Source organism: Canis lupus, chromosome 21 (genome assembly GCF_003254725.2).
Source record: "Canis lupus dingo isolate Sandy chromosome 21, ASM325472v2, whole genome shotgun sequence".
NCBI classification, from domain to species: Eukaryota; Metazoa; Chordata; class Mammalia; order Carnivora; family Canidae; genus Canis; species Canis lupus.
Window position 1 is genome coordinate 21,508,221 of NC_064263.1, and position 20,062 is coordinate 21,528,282.

Genomic DNA, 20,062 nt, shown 5'->3' on the forward strand with positions numbered 1-20,062 from the left:
GTCTGTCTGAACTTCTTACTAAGCACAGGCCAGAACAGCCTAGTTGGAATTTGGAAATTTGGGATTTTATGTCCAAATTTCTCCTTCTTATAAAGATCCAAGTCATTGCATTAAGGCCCACCCTAATAACCTCATTTTAACTTGATTAACTAGCCTAAAGACTAGTTTTAAATAAAATCACATTCTGAGATACTAGGATTTAGGACTTTTGATATACTTTATTTTGGGATGTACAGTTCAAACCCATAACTATAGGCTTGAGGGTTAGGGAAAGAACTTGGTCAGGTAAGAGTTAAATTAACATAAGTGGAGATATTGTAAGACAAGTCTGTACAATATCCAAACCCTCTGAAGAGGACACTGCAGGTAAATTCATCTTAGTAGAACTAAGGAGTTGTGAGATCCCCAAGCAGGGATATTTAGAGAAAAAAGATTACTTCAATTTTCTTCTTAGTTATTTTTGTTCACAATATACTACTGTGAGCAACTTTTGTTTTTTCCTATAAGCAATTTTGTTGATTTATGCCATATATCCAGTCTTGACCATTAAGATGTTGATTGCATATTGTGTAAAAATTTATTCTTAGGTAATAAAAATTAAACTATTTTAACTTACATGGTCAGTTGTAATAATAGAAGATCTTTTTCCTTATAAGCGTGATGAATTCGCAAAAAAAAAATAGATAAGTTTACTCAAGGAATTTGACATTAAAAAATGAGGGTGAATTATGGCATTTCTTAATCTGTGATTCTTTGGGTTAGGGCAGTAGTTTTCAAGCGCAGCCACTCTTAGAAAGCTTAAAAATATGTTGATACTTAGATTCTACTCAGGACCAAATAAATTAAATTTCTGGGGGGTAAAGGTAAGTATGGGGCTCAGGCATCAGTGTTTTTAAAAAGCTCTCCAGGTTTGTATACCTGGTTGTAGCCCTGGGTTAGGGGTGTAAGAAGGAAACTGGATTCTTATCCTTGCTGTGACCTTTGGACATTCTCTAAAACTTTTGCGTCTCCAGTACCTCTGAGAATAGAGAAATCTAGGTGTATTATCTCTGGCATTTACCAGCTGTTTAATGACTATGGGCAAGTCACTGGAATTCTTTTTGAGTCTCTGTTTTCTCATTTATAGAATGGAGAGAATTGAAAAGTACCTTTTAGGTTTGTTGCGACAATCAAATATTTGCAGATACTTCAGAATGCTTTGTAGATTCCAAAGTACTGTGTAAATATGAGGGTTTTAAAAAATTTCACTGATAGATAACTTGCCCAAGGTATTACAACTGCTTGGTGTCATAGACAGGACCAAAATGCATATCTCCTGAAACTTTATTTCCCCATTAACTTGAAAGATGATCTTCCTTTCTCTTTCATTTTTTCAGTTCTTTTAAATTGTATCTGAATGCCTTCTGTATTGGATACTTTTAGGCTCCTAGGTATAGTAAAGCAGCATATTGGAACATGGTCTTTGGAATTGCATGGATGTGAAGTTCAATTCAGATTCCATTACTAGCCAAATCACTTTAACCTCGCTCAGTTTCCATTTCTTGTATGTTAAATGGAGTATTAAATGAGAAAATAATGTGAAAGCACTTAGTACTATGCTTGGTATGTAATACCAAGGAAGCACTGGTAATTGTTGCTTTTTGTTATTATGAGGGGCAGTGATAGAGGGAACTACTTTTAATACAGTTGGGTAAAATGGCAAAAAAAAAAAAAAAAAAAGCCATTCCATTTGACTTCACTGAACAGAGCCCTCTTCCTTTTTTGGTGGCTATTGGGAGTGTGCTTGGGGGTGGGGGGAAAAGTCTTTATTATAACAACTTGAATTTGTATAGTTTTATACTGTTTTAAAGATGCTTTTAGGAGCTATTCTCATTTAATCATCACCATAATCTGCAGGGGAAATATCCCTATATATTCGACAAGGAAACCACAGCTAAGAGAGATGAAGTGACTTTCAGTTGGTTGCCTTATGAGTAAGCAATGGAGACAGTTACTGTTTAAGAGGAAGCTCTCAGCTACATGCCTCCGGTTTTGTTTCAGCTGGACTTTTAGTTTCATAATGGGCTTTTGGATGTAAACCCAAAAGCCTTCGTTTCATGGTTTTATTAATTATGTACAGTTGCTTAAATAAAGTGCCTGCAAAATCTAGCAGCTTAAAAAAATAAACATTTATTATCTCACAGTTTCTGAGGGTGAGGAATTTTAGGTGTCCAAGCTGGGTGGTTCTGGCTCAGTGTTTCCACTGAGGTTACAGGCAAGCTATCGCCCAGGTTACAGTCCTCTAGAGGTTCAACTGGGCCTGGTAGATTCCATTCCATACTCACTCATCTGGTTACTGGCCAGCTTCAGTTTTTTGCTGGCTGTTGACAGGCTGACAACTTCAGTTCCTTGCCACCTGGCCTCTCCATTGGGCAGTTTACGACATGGCAGCTGGCTTCCCCACAATGAATGATCTGAGAGAAAAGAGCAACCAAAACAGAAGCTGTAGTTTTTTATAATTTAATTTAAGAAATATCATACCATCACTTCTGTATTCTTTTGGTCACACAGACCAACCCTTCTACTAGGTGGGAAAGGATACACAAATGTGCAAATACCAGGAGGCAGAGACCATTGGATACTGTCTTGGAGGCTGACTACCATAGTTGTAGAGAAACTTTGAGGCCCAGGCTATACACATCATTTATTAAGGAGTTAACTTTATTAAAAATTTTTAAAAAGATTTATTTATGTATTTTTGAGAGAGAGAGAGGGAGAGAGAGAGAGAGCAAGCATGAGTGGGAGGGGCAGAGGGAGAGGAAAACCTAAGCAGTCTCTATGCTGAGCTTTGAGTCTGACATGGGGCTGGATCGCATGACCTTGAGATCACCACCTGAGCTGAAACCAAGAATTAGACGTTCAACCAACTGTGCTATCTAGGTGCCCCTAAGGAGTTAATTTAATACACAGGTTCAGATTGTATTCCGTGTTCCAGGCATGGTAGATATCAGGAAAATTCTTATATATCTTTAAGGGATGATTTCTCAGAACATAGGGAGCAGGGAGTCCTGCAGAATCCTCTTGAGTCTCTTTTATTTACAGTCAATCTGTTGAAGTTGTAACATAATCATGCCCAATTTTACAAATAGACACTTTATTGAGGATTTGGGAGCATGAGAAGATTTCTTTGCAATTGAGTGCTACCTGGTGAAATTAACCTTGGAAATCTAAGCATTTTGATTCTGTTAGCTATAGAGAAAATTAGCTGAGGGAACTATACGAGCCTCCAGCACTTAGTGCTTTTAAAACCACTTTCACGTTCATTTTCTTGTGATCATCTCAAAGGAATAGCGTGATGACATGGGAAATTGACTGCCATTTAAGTCAGTACATCTGAATTTGAGTTCCAGCTTTGGCAGTAACTGATTGTGTGATCTTGACAAAGTCATGTTCTCCCTCTGGACCCTGGTTTCCTTAAGTAAAACAAGGAGGTGTTAAATAGAGTTTCAGAGTTTTGAAGTGCAACTTCACAGGCTGTTGTGGTGAGACTGAGAAGTGGGAAGAGGCTAAGGAAATGGAACTTCCTCACCTCCTTTTCAGCCAGAGCAGCTCTACATTTATTTGTTTAAATATTGGTGTTTCTGTAAGATTTGATTGGCAAAAAGAGTTTGAGAGCCTTTTAAAAAGCTTGGAAACCATCGGATTGAGTGATTTCAAAAGACTTATCTATGTAAAGAAAGAAGTTGGTTTTTCTGATGCCACCGGGCAAGCAGTGGCCTAAGAGGTGCTGGTGTAGTATCCTTTCTAGGTTTCTACAGATGTCTCCTAAGAAACCTAAGATGTTTTTCTCCTCAGATGTTTTTCTTTAAGCCAGTGGAGGGAAAGGTGGTCATTTGTTGCTGATGGCTATGTCTCCAGTCTTTAAGGTGGTATAGCTTCTTCTGGAATTAGGATCCAGATCTGGAGAAATGAATGACAGCCTTCCTTGGAGAGGCAGAGGTTGTGGAACAGGCTTCCTGGGAGAGGTGGTGGCTGGGTAAATCAGCAGCAGGTGAGAAAGACTAGTCATAAGTTGGCTTCTGTTATCTATTGATTATTTAGATGTGAACATACTTTCTGTGGCCCGTTACTGGTCCCTAAACCCATCTATCTTTTGGAGTCTAATTGAGAGGAGATGGGAAGAATTTCAAATGAATCTTGCTTCTGACAGCTTGGGAGGGTTCTTGTCTTTTGGTGGCTCTAATACTTTTTGTTATTTCCCCGTTGGCTGTAGGAAACATCATTGTCAGTTGGTTGAAGTTAGTCTTTAGCCCTCTTTTCTCTACTCTCTGTTCTCTTTCCAGGCAATGTTCTTTTTGGAATAGAAGCCTGGAAATGAATAGTTTAGTGGAAAGAGGACTGGACTTAGAGTCAGTAGGTGTAGGTGAAGCTCTAGCTCTCCTACTTACCTGTGTGAATTTAGGCAAGTTTCTTAATCTTTCTCAGTTTATTTCCTCATATGAAAATAGGATTGCTGTGAATATGAAAGGAAGTAAGCATGTAAAGTACTGCATCTGCCATAATACGTGCTCATTAGGTGTTAAGTATTTACTATTATTTTTGTACTTAAGTTTTTGAGCATTTAGGATAGATGCTAATGCTAATTAAATTGTAAGACTACCATTTTATGTTAGAGTAACAATATCAGTACTAGAAAAAGCCTTATGGATTATCTTATCTTATATATTCATTTAAAATTAGTACATTTTATAATTAGAATTGTTTAGGCTCAAAGTGAAGCGACAAATGGCCCAAGATCACCTAGTAGAGGCAGCGAGGACGCAGTTTATAATACCTCATTCTCCAATTACAAGAGTGTCTATGACTAGTCTGGGTAGCTGGGGCTGGCATAGGTATCCACAGTGGGTTCCTAAATTTATGGTTTGAGGGCCATTAATCTATGTGCCCTGAGAAACCAGTGGCTACCTTGAGGTTGAATACTGGTCGGTAGAGCTAATCTCAGCTTCCCATTCTTCTGAGAGGTATTCTCTGGTGTAGACCTGGGCCCTGAAGACCTACTTGGTTGTACTTTCCCTGACAGCTAAACCCACCCTTCCCTCTTCATAAATTATAAAAACAAATCCTGAAAAGAGCAGACAAGTATAACCAGGATGTCTCTGGCTTTGAATGACCTAGTGTGTTGGAATTGAAATATGGAGGGAAGGAGAATGGAAAAGTTCAGGAAACTTCTTGGGTATTTTTTCCCCTCCAACATGTGCCAAAGGCTGTTCTTTCTGTTGTGTGAAGAGAGAATTGTAGAATTTTATGACTGAAAGTTCCTTTTAAGGACATCTAACACAACTTTTACCCTATGTTTGAATTTCTTCTGTAAAGTTCCCACCAAATATTTCTCCAGTATCTGCTTGCATACTTCCATGATGGAGAGCTCTCTATTGCTAGAGACAGTCATTTTCTTGGTTTGACATTTTGGCCCTTAATACTAAAATCTGTTCCTATGTAGCTCCTAATCACTGGCCTCTCACCGGATGAAATAGTGCATGTCAAATCTTGGGGTGTCCATCTTCCATTCCACATCCAGCTAAGGGAATCAGGCAAGACAGAGACCCAGAAGCTCAGTTCTATAGCCTCCAATTCATCCTCATGTTTTTGTGGGTAAGTGGGTTTAATAAATTATTTATTCTTTTTCATGGACTTGCTGAATTTATTAGTATTAGAATCATTAGAATTTATTATTAAAATTTATTAATACTAGAAAGAACCTTGGTGATTATATGGCCTGAGTGTTTTTTTTTTTTTTTTTTTTTAATCATTTGATAGCTTAGTAACTGAGTTCCAGAGAGGTAAAATCATCTCTCCAAAGACACCATAAATTCTGGCATTAAGACTCTGGACTCCTGGTAGTACTGGATGTATTACATAGATAGCTCTTCTAGAGAAACTGTTATCAAACTCTAAAACTTTTTTTTTTTTTTTAAGTGCCACGTGGCACTCATGTACCTTGAGATTTCTATTGGGAGAGACAGCATCAGTTAAAAATTTCATAGATTTTTGTCTAAAAATAACATGCTATTTTTCAGTATTACAAGAGAAGGTAAAGGGTTCTATCCACAGATATTTATAGAGTACCTATAGGAATTCATGTGCCAGATTCTTTAAAATTTGTACTACAAGACACACTCAGAAATCTTCACTTTTGTGAAGTTTCCTAACTGTTCCCTTCCTCCACCCCCATTTCCTCATGGAAATGTTCCTCATTATAGTTCTCATGCTGCACAGGCAATGTGGTGTGGTGAAAAGAATATGGACATTGGGTTTAAACAGGCAGACCCGGGTTGGATTTTGGATTCAGGTGTAATTCACATTACACCTGAACTCTGTGTTCTCAGAGTTCTAGACACACAATAAGAGTTCCTGAAATGTTGGTTACTGTTATTGTAATTATTTTTGCTGTTACTTATGTCTTATGTTCCCCTTTAACTTGAGAACTATCAAGGGCAGTGTTTTTTTTCCCCAACTGTGTAAGTCATAACCCATGGATTGTAGATTTAACATAGTACATTGTGCCAGCATTTTTTTTTTTTAATTTTTATTTATTTATGATAGTCACACAGAGAGAGAGAGAGGCAGAGACATAGGCAGAGGGAGAAACGGGCTCCATGCACCGGGAGCCCGACGTGGGATTCGATCCCGGGTCTCCAGGATCGCGCCCTGGGCCAAAGGCAGGCGCTAAACCGCTGCGCCACCCAGGGATCCCTGTGCCAGCATTTTTAAAAAGTCAAATAGAATATGCCAGAAGGGACACCTCTATGGCTTAGCAGTTGAGCATCTGCCTTCAGCTCAGGGGTCCCAGGGGTCCCAGATGGAATCCTGCATTGGGCTCCCTGTGGGGAGCCTGCTTCTCCCTCTGCCTATATTTCTGCCTCTCTGTCTGTGTCTCCCATGAATAAATAAATAAAATCTTAAAAACAAGAATATGCCAGAAAAAATTCAGAGCACCTGTATATGGAAAGAGCAGGGATCGTTTTGTGAAACTAGTGTTTTATGTTTTTAGATGTGTGTGTGCATGTGTACTGTGTCTCTGTATAAATTGTATTCTTACTGTAGGTTGTAGTCAAAATAGTTTGAGAAGCCCTGCCTTAGAGAAGAGACTGCTGCTATTTATATCTTTTCTTCATAGGAGCTAGCACAGGGTCTGGAACAAATCTAAAGCACATGCAACTAAGACATGGCAGCCTGAAATTAATTGCTTATTATGTGATACAGGCATTAAATACAATATAGGTTCAAAGACAAGGGAAATTGTCTTGACAAATAGTTTAGTAAATTAGTTGAGAGCTTAGTTTTCTGATGTCTGAAAGATCTGGGGATAAATTGTAGCTCTCCTAGCTACTACTCATTGGCTAAGGAAATAAGGCGAGTTACTTAATCTCTTTTATCACATTTTCTTCATCTCTGAAATAGGGATAATAATGACCTCAGGTTGTGAAGTTATGATAGTGGCCGACACATAATGAGCACTTGCTTATTTTCATGGGCTGCAGTTGTCATGAGAGGCTTTTTTAAGAAGGCAGACATTTGTCCTCAAAATACTGGTAAGAATTAGATGGGAGAAATGTTTGACGTGTCCTGTATGCAGCTGAATACTCTGTTAAAGCCATTGGTAGTCTTTTTCTTTTACATATTCTTTTTCCATGTTTTCTCTCACCAAGATACCCATAGTCTTTTTTTCTCTTAAAAACCATTTCCTGGGAAGAAAGTCCAGTGTAAGCTGTTACAACTTGCCTGTGGCCCCTCCTAAGGCTAGTTCATTCCTATAGACAGGGAAAAGGAAATTACTTCAGGTTGCCTGACCCAAGTTCTGCTTTTAGGCAGAATGCCTGCTTAGCCTCGGGGAAGAGCAGAGAGAAGTGGCCAAAGCAGCTCAGCTGGGCCCCTGTAAAAAATAAATAATAATAAAATAAAATAAAATAAATAAAATAAAATAAAATAATAAAATAAAATAAAAATAAAAAAATAAATAAAATAAAATAACGTAAATAAGAAGAGTTCTTGGCTTCTGGTCCAAAGCCCAGACTGGAGCTTGAAAGAGCAGGTTTTTCTAAAGGTAGGTAACTGGGATGGTGGGGAGAAAGATCATCACTGTCTCTGATTTCTGATGATACTAGAAAAGAAACAGATGCAAACCTGGGAAGGAGGGATAGGGAGAGAAAGAGGGTGAAGGGTAGAAGGATCAGAGAAGGGAAAGAGAAAGTGCTCACAAAGTTATCTAAGTTAGCTCCATGGAAGGAGTACTAGTCTGGGAGTCAGGAGACTCAGGTCCTAGTTTAGGCTTTCCTACTGAAACTCATTTTAGGCCTTGGTAAAGAAAGGGGCCCCCTAAAACCCGTTTCAGGTCTAAAACTTTTATAACTGGTTAATAAAATCTAGAAGAGAGATCCAAATAAAATACTCCAGCATTTCACAGGAGGTGGAAGAGAGAGCTATTGATTTGGTTAGTCTATATTGGAGTTTCTTTACTTTGAGACTTGATATTTTGGATCATATAAACCTTTGTTTGGGGGTGAGGGATTGTTCTGTGCATTGTAAGGTATTTAGCAGCATTTTTGTCCTTTACCCACTCGATGCCAGAAGCATCTACCCCTCCCTCCAGTTGTGACAAAAATGTCACTAGACATTGCCAGATGTCCTCTGGGGGACAAAACCAATACTGATTGAGAACCAGTGGTCTATCAACATGCAAATTGTAGAGAAAATGCAAAGATAAAATCAATAATAATATAATCTTATTTATTTTTAAAGATTTATTTATTTTAGAGATGGAGGAGGCCAGAAGGAGAGGGAGAGAGAAACAGGCAGACTCTCCACTGAGCGTGGAGCCCAACATGGGGCTCTTGATCTCATGATCCTGAGATCACAGCCTGAGCTGAAACCAAGGGTCAGAGATGCTCAACCGCCTGAGCCACCCAAGTGCTGGAGCCACTCAGGCACCCCTCTTATTCTTATATAGCACTTACTATGTACCAGGCACTGTTATAAACCCTTAAATGTATTAGCTCATTTAATTTCCATAGTAAACTTATGAATTAAGTACTATTACTGTTTCTGTTTTACAAATGAGGAAACTGAGGGGGAAAAGTTAAGTGCATTAATAGCAGCTAACATTTTTATGAGTTGCTATGTGTTGGGAATTCTAAGTACTTTATGAACATGTAATCTCATTTAACCCTCCCAATCACAATGTGAGTGGGTTCATATGTTATCACAATTTTATAGATGGGGAAGCTATAGCATGCCTGACTCTCTACTGAGCACTGCGGGCACATTGGAGTAGATTAGTTTCCAGAGTAGTTTTTCCCATTTTATCTTGCGAACAATTTTGTGAAGTAGATAGTATTATATCTCCTTCCTTCCTTCCTTCCTTCCTTCCTTCCTTCCTTCCTTCCTTCCTTCCTTCCTTCCTTCCTTCCTTTCTTTCTTTTTCTTTTTTCCTTCCTTTTCCTTTTCCTTTTCCTTTTCCTTTTCCTTTTCCTTTTCCTTTCTTTCCTTTCTTTCCTTTCTAGATATCTGAAGACACTGAGACTCAGGGACAGAAAGGCTTAGAAACTCGTGGAGCTGGCTGGCATATGTTATATGTACACTGTATGTTTTTTGTGGTTGACCATGATGCCTCCAGCCACAGAAAGTAGCAGGCAGTCAGGTGACATGTGCAAAGAATACTGAGCCCCTGTTTGTGATATGGAGCTGAGAGTTCTTTTTGATTTGTAACCTAATGTTGGTGAGGTGTTCTTTTGCCCACTTACTTCCTTTTTTTTTTTTTTTTTTTAAAGATTTCATTTATTTCTTCACGAGAGACACACAGAGAGGCAGAGACACAGGCAGAGGGAGAAGGAGGCTCCTCGAGCAGAGCCCGATGCGGGACTCGATCCTGGGACCCCGGGATCACATCCTGAAGCTGAAGGCAGAGGCTCAACCGCTGAGCCACCCAGGTGCCCCTGCCCACTTACTTCCTGATTGACCTTGGCTGTATATCATAACTTGTAATTATGTTATGATGGGCTTGTTTATTTTTTTAAATATCTGACTTCTGCAGTGCTCTATTCTGTAAGCTCCATAAATATCGGCTTATGTGTAAATAGACTGTTCACCATGATATCTCAGCACAGTGCCTTACATGCAGTAGTTAGTTTTGTTTGTGAAATTTCTGAATCAGTAGGCACATAGGAAGGGAACTGAGAATTAGATTGATTTATTCAGGATTAGACAGCAATTTGGTAGCAATTTTGGGATTAGAATTGATTTTTCCTATCCTCAGGCCTAGAATTCTCTATAAAACATCATGTTTCTTGCATATGATTGGGATGATATGATCTTATTGTGTGGCCATATGCAAATGCCTCAGTTTCCCTTCTATAAACAAAAGTACTAAACAGCCATTCTTTTCTTCTTTCAATCTTTGTTGCCACCAATAATGTACTGGTGTGGCCTCCAACCACAGGATAAATGGTCTCCTAAAAACCAGGGAAGCCTCATTCTTCTTGCCAATTTAGAACTAGGAATCATGTTCTCTCTCCTGAACAACCACTTCCTATTTCAGTGGTGATATGGTGATAAGGTATACTGATTGAAACAGAAAGTAGGTTTGAATTGCAGGGGAAGAAGGCAATTGGAGTATCTACTTATACCCCTTCTTTATATTCAGGACTGTATGCTGAGTGCCTGCTTTTTTACTTCTCATTGTAAAATTTGGTGTCTGTTCATTTTCCTTTTAGCTTGTGGGGAAAAAGCCACAGAGCTACTTAAATTAAATGAGAAAAAATTCCTTCTCTTTTTGTTTCAGTTGTTTCGATCAGTAAGATTATAGATTTTGATTAAGGGAGACATTTGTCTTTTCCTTTCTTTGGAACACTTAGAGACCATTGTAGGGTTGTTGACCTAATTTCAATATTGTTGTGTCTTAAGGAATAGGGAGGCCCAAGCAGAGGGAGAGAAATGGGAAAACAACTGGTTAGTGGAGCCATTAGAACACTACTAACATGGGGATCCCTGGGTGGCTCAGCGGTTTGGTGCCTGCCTTTGGCCCAGGGCACGATCCTGGAGTCCCGGTATTGAGTCCTGCGTCAGGCTGCCGGCATGGAGCCTGCTTGTCCCTCTGCCTGTGTCTCTGCCTCTCTTTCTCTCTATGTCTATTATAAAAAAAAAAAAAAAAAAAAAAGAACACCACTAACATTTTTTTTTTTTAAGATTTTATTTATTTATTCATGAGAGACACAGAGAGGCAGTGACATAGGCAGAAGAAGAAGAGGGCTCCTTGAAGGGAGCCCGATGTGGGACTCAATCCCCGGACCAGGATCACACCCTGATCTGAAGGCAAACACTCAACCAATGAGTCACCCAGGTGTCCCCCAACAACATTTATTGATTAAGTTCACCATCTTATATGGGCATGGTTTGTGGTGCCTCACAACAATGACAGTGGTAACATCAAAGATCACTGATCACAGATCATCAGAATAAATATAATAACAAAAAAATTTGAAATATTGCGAGAATTACCAAAATGTGCCAGAGACACGGTGAGCAAATGCTGTTGGAAAAATGGCACCAGTAGACTTGTTCAGTGCAGCATTACCTCAGATCTTCAATTTGTAAAAAATGCAGTGTCTGTGAGGTACAATAAAATGACATATGCTTGTATTATAAAAATTCTTTGTATATTCTTAAGTTCCTTATCAGATATATGATTTATAAATATTTTCTCCTGTGGATTTTCTTTTCACTTTCTTTTTTTTTTTTTTTTTTTTTTTTATGGTGAAAAAATTTATATTTAGATTTATAGCCGGCTGGACTCAGTTTAGATGATCCCAATTTTGTTGGCAACATCCAAAGCATCATAGTCAGGAGCCAGTCGAACATATGCTTTCTTCTCTCCATCAGGCCTGATCAAGGTGTTGACCTTGGCCACATCAATGTCATAGAGCTTCTTCACAGCCTGTTTGATCTGGTGCTTATTGGCCTTGACATCCACAATGAACACAAGTGTGTGTTGTCTTCTATTTTCTTCATGGCTGACTCAGTAGTTAAGGGGAACTTGATGATGGCATAGTGATCAAGCTTGTTTCTCCTGGGGGCGCTCTTTCAAGGATATTTCGGTTGCCTTTGGAGACGCAGGGTCTTGGGTCGTCGGAATGTAGGTGACGTGCGGATCTTCTTTTTTTTGTGAATGTGCACGCCTTTCAGCACCGCTTTCTTAGCTTTCAAAGCCTTTGCTTTGGCTTCGGCTTTGGGAGGGGCAGGGGCTTCCTTCTTTGCCTTCGGCGCCATCTTCGTGAAAGGCTTCTTTTCACTTTCTTGATGCTCTCTATTACTTGCAGCTCAAAGGTTTTTAACTATGATGTAATCCAGTTTATTTATTTATTTATTTATTTATTTATTTATTATTTTATTATTTTATTATTTTTTTTCTGTTTGGGCTTTTGGTGACATATCTGAAAAATAATTGCCTAGTCCCAGGTCACAAATGTCTACAACTGGGTTTTCATGTAAGTGTTTTGTAGTTTTAGCTTTTACATTTAGATCTAGGTCCCATTTTTTTTTTTAAAGATTTTATTTATTCATGAGAGATACAGAGAGAGAGAAAAGCAGAGATACAGGCAGAGGGCAAAGCAAGCTTCATGTGGGGAGCATGACATGGGACTTGATCCCAGGTCTCCAGGATCATGCCCTGGGCTGAAGGTGGTGCTAAACCACTGAGCCACCCGGGCTGCCCTAGGTACCATTTTGAATTACTTTTTGCATATAATATGAGATAGTAGTCCAGCTTCATAATTTTTCAGGTGGGTATCCAGTTGTCCCAGGACCACTTGTTGAAAAGACTATTCTTTTCTCATTGAATTGTCTTGGCACTTAGTCAGAATCATCTGACCATAGATAGAAGAGCTAATTCCTGGACTCTCAATTCTGTTTTATTGATCAATATCCCTGTCTTTATGCCAGTACCACACTGTGTTCATTATTGCAGCTTGGTAGTAATTTTTGAAATTGGGAAATAAGACTCTTCCAACTTTGTTCTTTTTCAAGGTTATACAAGTCTTGTATTTCTTTTATTCTTTTTGATGCTATTGTGAATGTAACTTAAAACAAATTTTCAGCTTTTGGAACGTTCATTGCTTATGTATGGAAATAGAATTGATTTTTGTATTGCTCTTGTATCCTGCAACTTGGTTGAACTCATTTATTAATTATTAATTATTTAATTCTAATAGTTGTGTGTGTGTATGTCTGTGTATGTATAGATTCCTCAGGGTTTTCTTTGCTTTCTTTTTTTTTTTTTTAAGATTTTATTTATTTGAGAAGCAGAACAATCATGAGCAAGGGGAGAAGAAGGGCAAAGAGAGAGGGAGAAGCAGGCTCTTTATTGAACAGGAGGCCATCGTGGGGCTCAATCCCAGGACCCTGGAACTATGACCTAAGCTGAAGGCAGATAAGCTTAACTGACTGAGCCACCCAGGTGCCCCAGGATTTTCTACCTACAAGATCATGTCATTTCAGATAGAAACAGTTGTACTTCTTCCTGTCTAATCTGTTTGCTTTTATTTATTTATTTTTCCTTGCCTAATTGCTCTGGCTAGAACCTCTAATACAATGTTAAATAAAGGTGGCAAAAGTAGATATCCTTGTTTTGTTCCTGATTTTAGGGAGAAAGCATTCAATTATTTACCAATTTAAGGATGATATTAGGTGTAAGTTTTTTTGTAGATGCCCTTTATCAAGTTAAGGAAGTTCCTTCTATTACCAATTTCTTGAATGTTTTATCATGAAAGGGTGTTACATTTTGTCAATGCTTTTCTGATGTCAGTAGAGATGATCTTATGGCTTTTGTTCTTTACTCTGTTAATATGGTGTATTGATTGATTTGCGGGGGGGGGGTGGTACATTAAACCAACATTCTGCACCCTGGATCATTTTGTGTTTTATGAGTTTTTTTTTTTAAGATTTTATTTATTTATTCATGAGAAACGGAGAGGAGAGAGAGAGGTAGAGATAGAGGCAGAGGGAGAAGCAGGCTCCATGCAGGGAGCCTGACATGGGACTCGATCCCGGGTCTCCAGGATCATGCCCTGGCTGAAGCCGGCGCTAAACTGCTGAGCCACCTGGGCTGCCCAATGAGAAGTATTTTTGGACACCAACTACTTATGAAGCCTGTGGGAATATACACATGGCTAAGATATTGGGGCCATTTGCTGTAATTGTGAAGACAGAAAAACACAGGTTTATTAAAGTTGAAAACACAGGAATATGATAAAGACAGCATCTTGTGTCAATGTGTGATAAGTAGTTATCAAATGAACTGTAAAATGACTTTATTTTCAGGCCACTCAGCAATTATAGGGTTGGCATATTATAATTCTTTTTGTCTTCAGATATGTCTTTTCCTTTCTCCACGTCTCATATTCACTATCTGTACATGGGAAAATTGGACTTAGTGGTATGCAAGTTAACCTCTAGTTATAGCATATTGTGAAGTTACTTGACTTCTGCGGGGCTTCCTTCTCTTAGGTCTTTCTAAAGAGTTTGCTGTTTTGATAAGTTCTAAGTGGCTAGGTATTTAGATGATTCTGGTTCTGAGTGGAAGAAAGATGCTTTGTCTTTTTTTTAGTTGGCCTTAATCACATTCCCATCTCAGATAGATGATTTCGTTTCATATTATTCCAAATTCTGGTGAAATGGGATAACTCTTGAGAAGGGCCATTTCCTTCAGCAGCACAAACTCTGTGAGGAGGAAAGATAATTGGAGAGGGAGTTGGGGGTATGTGTTTCAGGCCCAGCTGTACATTTAAATTGGACACATCAGTTGATTCCTTTTTTGTTTTAGTTGCTTCTTCTGTCAAATTGAAAAAAGAGTACCACTATTATTGCATAATCTTTCAGGGTTGTTATGAGGCATAAATTATATTGTAGATGCATATAACTGTATATGCACATTAGTTATTTGCAAATATAGCAAAAATAACTTAAATAATGTAAATAATGTAGCAAATAATGCAAATATAAATAATGCAAATTATTGTAAATAATAGCAAAATGTTACAAATAATATAGCAAATGTAGCTTAAGTATAGGTACATTTTAAGCCTCTGCTATTCATGCACTTTTGATAGGTGCTTTATTTTTTTACTTTTTACTTTTTATTTATTTATTTATTCATTTTTTAAAAGATTTTATTTATTTTTTCATAAGAGACACACACAGAGAGAGAGAGAGAAAGAGAGAGGGGCAGAGACACAGGCAGAGGGAGAAGCAGGCTCCATGCAGGGAGCCTGACATGGGACTTGATCCTGGGTCTCCAGGATCACGCCCTGGGCTGAAGGCAGCGCTAAACCGCTGCGCCACCGGGGCTGCCCAAATTTTTTAAAAAATATTTTATTTATTTATTCATGAGAGACACAGAGAGAGGCAGAGACATAGGTAGAGGGAGAAGCAGGCTCCCTGTGTGGAGCCTGATGTGAGACTCGATCCCAGGACCCCAGGACCATGACCTGAGCCAAAAGCAGACACTCAACCACTGAGCCACCCAGATGCCCCTTGATAGGTGCTTTAAACTTTATTTCTCCAACTCTTTATAATAAAAACTTTATCCCCATTTGATAGATGAGGAAGTTCCGGTTCACAAAGGTTCAATAATCAGGTTAAGGTGGCAGAATCAGGAATCAACAGTAGATCTAATTCCAGAGTCCATATTCTATTTTATTTTACTGCCATTGTGTCATTACTGTTGGTGTTTAGTTTGGTAACTTGCTCAAAATGGTATCTTTTAGACTTCTCGACTGAGAAGTTACTCTTTTCTCCTTCATAATTAAGAAGTACTTTGTAGGGAGCTGTTATGAAATATCCTTTTCTGTGCCAAACTTTCAGTATGTTTAGTTATTTGTATCTGCATGGACTCATGGCTTCCTATTTTATTCAGTAGATAATACATTATTGCTATTATTATTTATTTTGATGCTCCAATTCTTCCTGATTTGGCTAGTAAGAGCCCCATTCAAGTTGGCTTCTGTCTACTTTTCACATGTCCCTGCCGTTCATTGACCACTCCTTTGCTTTCTGGTCCAAGAAGATATTCTAGGTTCATCATAGACTTCTCTGCTCCAGCCCTGGAATAAGCCATTTCACCAAGGAACCTTGATTTCTTTTAGTGTTAAGTGGTATTTAGAAGCCAAAATCTGGCTGCTAGGCATGCTTATTTTTGTTGGGCTTGTGCTGCTTCCAGGTCCTCTCAGTAGATAGTGAGGAACTGAGGTTCCGTCTCCCCATTATAGGCTCTCCTCACTGTATGGATGCTCTCCTCATGTTGTGTGGGTTCAACACCCTAGACCAGGCTGCTCTGTCATGGAGAGTTCTTCTTCACTTCTTTAGCTTGAGTTTTGACATGCTGTACCAGGCATCCTGGCCCTCATATGGATGCCCTCCTCACTGTACTTAGACTCTTATATCCCTTACCAGTCCACCCCCTCCCCACTGTAGACCCTCCTTACCCTGCTTAGGCTCTGATAATGATGTTCTGTTGCCCTTATCAGGGCTATTATATAGTGGCTTCCTAACAGTCTTATCGCTTCTAATCTTCCCTTCCCTTTCACACTTCTGCTAGAGTGATCTTTCTAAAATGTAAGTCAAGTCATGCCACTGTTCTGCTTAAAAAAATTATAATAGTTTATCTTGCTTGTAGAATAAATTTCAAGTTCCTTAGACTGGCATTTTAAGGCCCTTTAGACTCTGATCCAAATGTGCCTTTCCTGAATTCCTCTGTGCACCCTGCACCCCAACCATGGTCACTGGCCATTCCTTAGATCTGCTTCTGTGCACATACTCTTCCAAGTTTTTGCATTTGCCTTCTCTACCTAGCTTAGCCAACTCCTTTCTTTGCAAATTCCTTGGTGTGTTTGTTTGTATGTCTGGTGTGGGTTATCAGGGTTTGAGTACAGTATAGTGAAGAGAGCATCCATAAAGGAAGGGGGTTACCTGGTGAAGCCTCTCTGACATCCATAGTTAAAGTCAGTCCTTTTTTTCCCCACTTCTGATGGAGTACATACTTCATTCCCCCTTTTTTCATGATTAGCTTTTATCTGTTGCCCCTGATTCATTGGCTGCTCCTTGAATGCCCCAACACATGGCATTGCATCTTGTAGACTCTCAGTGAAGTCCAATACAACTTGTTGAGGGAATGACTTCTGAGTTGTGAGTCTGTTGTTTTCATTTGAAGTCTTTTTTACAGGCCCTGCTGAGGTCCAAGAGGCTATGTCTGCATGAAAGCATTTGGGCTGTGGTACTGCTGGGTCAGATAGATGCCTGTCCTATGCCAGAGCTCTTTCTGAGAAAAGCATATATTCACATTGCTCTCCTTTTCTGGTGAATTCCAAATACATCCTTTTACAAAAAAATTCTCTACACTGTTATCCCAAATGAAAGAATTGCTGGCTACATGTATATGGGTATCTGAGGCTGCAAATAATGATAGCTACATGACTTTATGAAAAACCTTCCCCAGACTGTATGAAAGACAGTGTAATGACAATGTGTGTCTTCTGTCAGTCTGTCTACCACTCAGTCTGTCTGTCTTTGGAGAACATTTTTTTTTAATTTATTTTATTTTATTTATTTATGATAGGCACACAGTGAGAGAGAGAGAGAGGCAGAGACACAGGCAGAGGGAGAAGCAGGCTCCATGCACTGGGAGCCCGACGTGGGATTCAATCCTGGGTCTCCAGGATCGCGCCCTGGGCCAAAGGCAGGCACTAAACCACTGCACCACCCAGGGATCCCCTTGGAGAACATTTATGCTGAAGTGTCAGCAAAGGAAGATTTTAAACTTTCTCAGTAACTAATCTGTATTGTGTAGGTGCTGAGAGGGGAGAAAAGCATCACAGGTTAGGTTCCTTGTGGGATATGTGGGTGTCTAGGGAGGAAGAAAAGGATAGGGGACTGGATTTTCATAGGTCTCATTGTCAGGCCCACTTACTCTATAGTTATTGTCACATCTTGGTCCTCTCTTATTCTACTTCTTTCCTCCTCCAGATCTTTGGCTAGGCTTTTCTTTTCTAAGTTTGAACTGATTTCAAAGACTAGGCTCTTTGCCATGTTTTATAATCATAACAGTAAATGATAAAAAAAAAAAGATTGTTCACTTTTGCCTTTCCTGTCAGATTTTTAGTCTACTTAAAATAATTTCAAAATTGAGGTCAAAACATTTTCTAACATACATGTTCAATTTTTAGCTCATCCTACTGAGGCAGGACACCACAGGGATTGTAGTCAGGCTTACCTACAAGGCTAACTCTTAGTTTGATTTGGCCCGAGAGACAATGGAATGCTCTTAACTCAAGATTAGCACTGTTCCATCTGCCTAGTGGTAATTGACATTAAAGGAGAATAAGGCTTTAGTTCTATAATATTGGGGAAGCAGCATGGGAAGCTCTTGAGGATATGACAGAACTGACTTCTAATTCCATCTTAATATTTACTAGGTTTGCAGTCTTTGGCGATTTAAGTTCTCTGTCTTGTTTTTATAAAATGAAGATAATAAAGCCAATTTTTTAGAGCTGTTAGGATAAGTGATTCTTCTGGGCAGACTCTGATTTTGACTTTGTCACTAACACTGGGAGTCATCACCCTAAGTATTGTACTATGGCTTAATGTATCATTTCATACATCTCAAGCCACTTTGACATCATCTTATGTAATCTTCACAGTATGCTCAGAGAGCGAAAGACAGTATGATTGTTCTCACATGAAAAATGAGCAAACTGATACTCGAAGAAGTAGTTTGTCTAAGGACCAGGACTTCAGTCTTAGTTAAGAACTCCCTTTGTACACTGACCAGTCCTAGGAGAGGGCACTGTGGTAAAAGTTGTCCTGAACTTGGGCAGCCTGGGTGGCTCAGAGGTTTAGCACTGCCTTCAGCCCAGGGTGTGATCCTGGAGACCAGGGATTGAGTCCCACCTCAAGTTTCCTGCATGGAGCCTGCTTCTCCCTCTGCCTGTGTCTCTGCTCTCTCTTTCTTTCTTTCTCTCTCTTTCTCTCTCTCTCTGTCTTTCATGAATAAATAAATAAAATCTTAAAAAAAAAAAAAAAAAGTTGTCCTGAACTGAAAGTCAAGAATATCCTGATTAGTCTTCACTGGGAGAATTAGGGAAAATAATTTCAATTTCTATTTTAGAACAAATATGCTAACTATTCTGCCTAACTCACTTTGGTTTGTTATTCAGTAGTTCTTGAGGATTTGCTATGCTGTACACTGTGCTAGGTGTGGCACCTTCCCTCAAACTGCTCACACTTTGCTCTGGAGAATAGATAATCTGAATAAGTGAGAAGAGCCTTGGCAAATGTGTGTGTGTGCTGGCAGATGGGGGTGGTCCTGGTAATGTAGGGGTCTAGGAGAGATGGTTTGGGACGGGGCTTTGCTTGTGAGGGAGGAGAAATCTCACAGGATTTTATGTAGGAATTAAATTGGACAATGGGAATGACTATGCTTTGTTGATTATAATGAACTGCATAAATGTTAATGACTGTCATATCTTACAGGAACTTACTGACCTAGTAGAACATCACAGCTGGAATCTAAGCTTAATTAATGTGAGAAGAAAGATTTTAGTGGCAAGAAAGATTGAGAGCACGTTAAAAAAAAACCCACAGAAACAACTGTGTCTAAAGTGTCTATGAGTTCTTAAAATGGGGATATGCCTATTAAAATGTCTTCTGCTTTGATAACACAATGAACCTTAAAACTGCTTTGGGGTTTATAAAGAATTTACTTATGATAATGAAATTTTAAAAAAGCCATTTGTGTTGCTGCAGTTTTAAATATTTAAGAGCTATATTTAACAAGCATGTATCCTGGGATATAAATGGGACAGAGAGCAGTTGAATGGATGGGCCAAAAGATATGTATGTTTTTATTTTTGTTTTGATTCAGTAGATATAATTGTTAAGAACTGTCTATGTGGGAATCTTCAATTGGGTACTGAGGAAACAGAAATGGATGAAACATTCTTTAACCAAAGTGCCTTCTGGCTGGAGATATAAGACACCT

General features: G+C 39.0%; 1 protein-coding gene and 1 long non-coding RNA gene across 3 annotated transcripts in view; both read left to right on the forward strand.

The window, feature by feature from the left end:
• LOC112642132 (uncharacterized) overlaps positions 1 to 20,062 on the forward strand; it is a 226,159-nt gene that overhangs the window by 111,911 nt on the left and 94,186 nt on the right. The gene's annotated exons all lie outside the window — the stretch shown is intronic.
• Positions 1 to 20,062, forward strand: part of PAK1 (p21 (RAC1) activated kinase 1) — a 144,611-nt gene that overhangs the window by 31,560 nt on the left and 92,989 nt on the right. The window contains exon 2 of one of the 2 annotated variants that reach the window (XM_035704092.2): positions 9,807 to 9,965. The exons of the other annotated variant lie outside the window; for it this stretch is intronic. The gene's annotated coding sequence lies outside the window, so the exon portion shown is untranslated. The remainder of the gene's footprint in view (positions 1 to 9,806; positions 9,966 to 20,062) is intronic. 2 annotated transcript variants of the gene reach the window in all.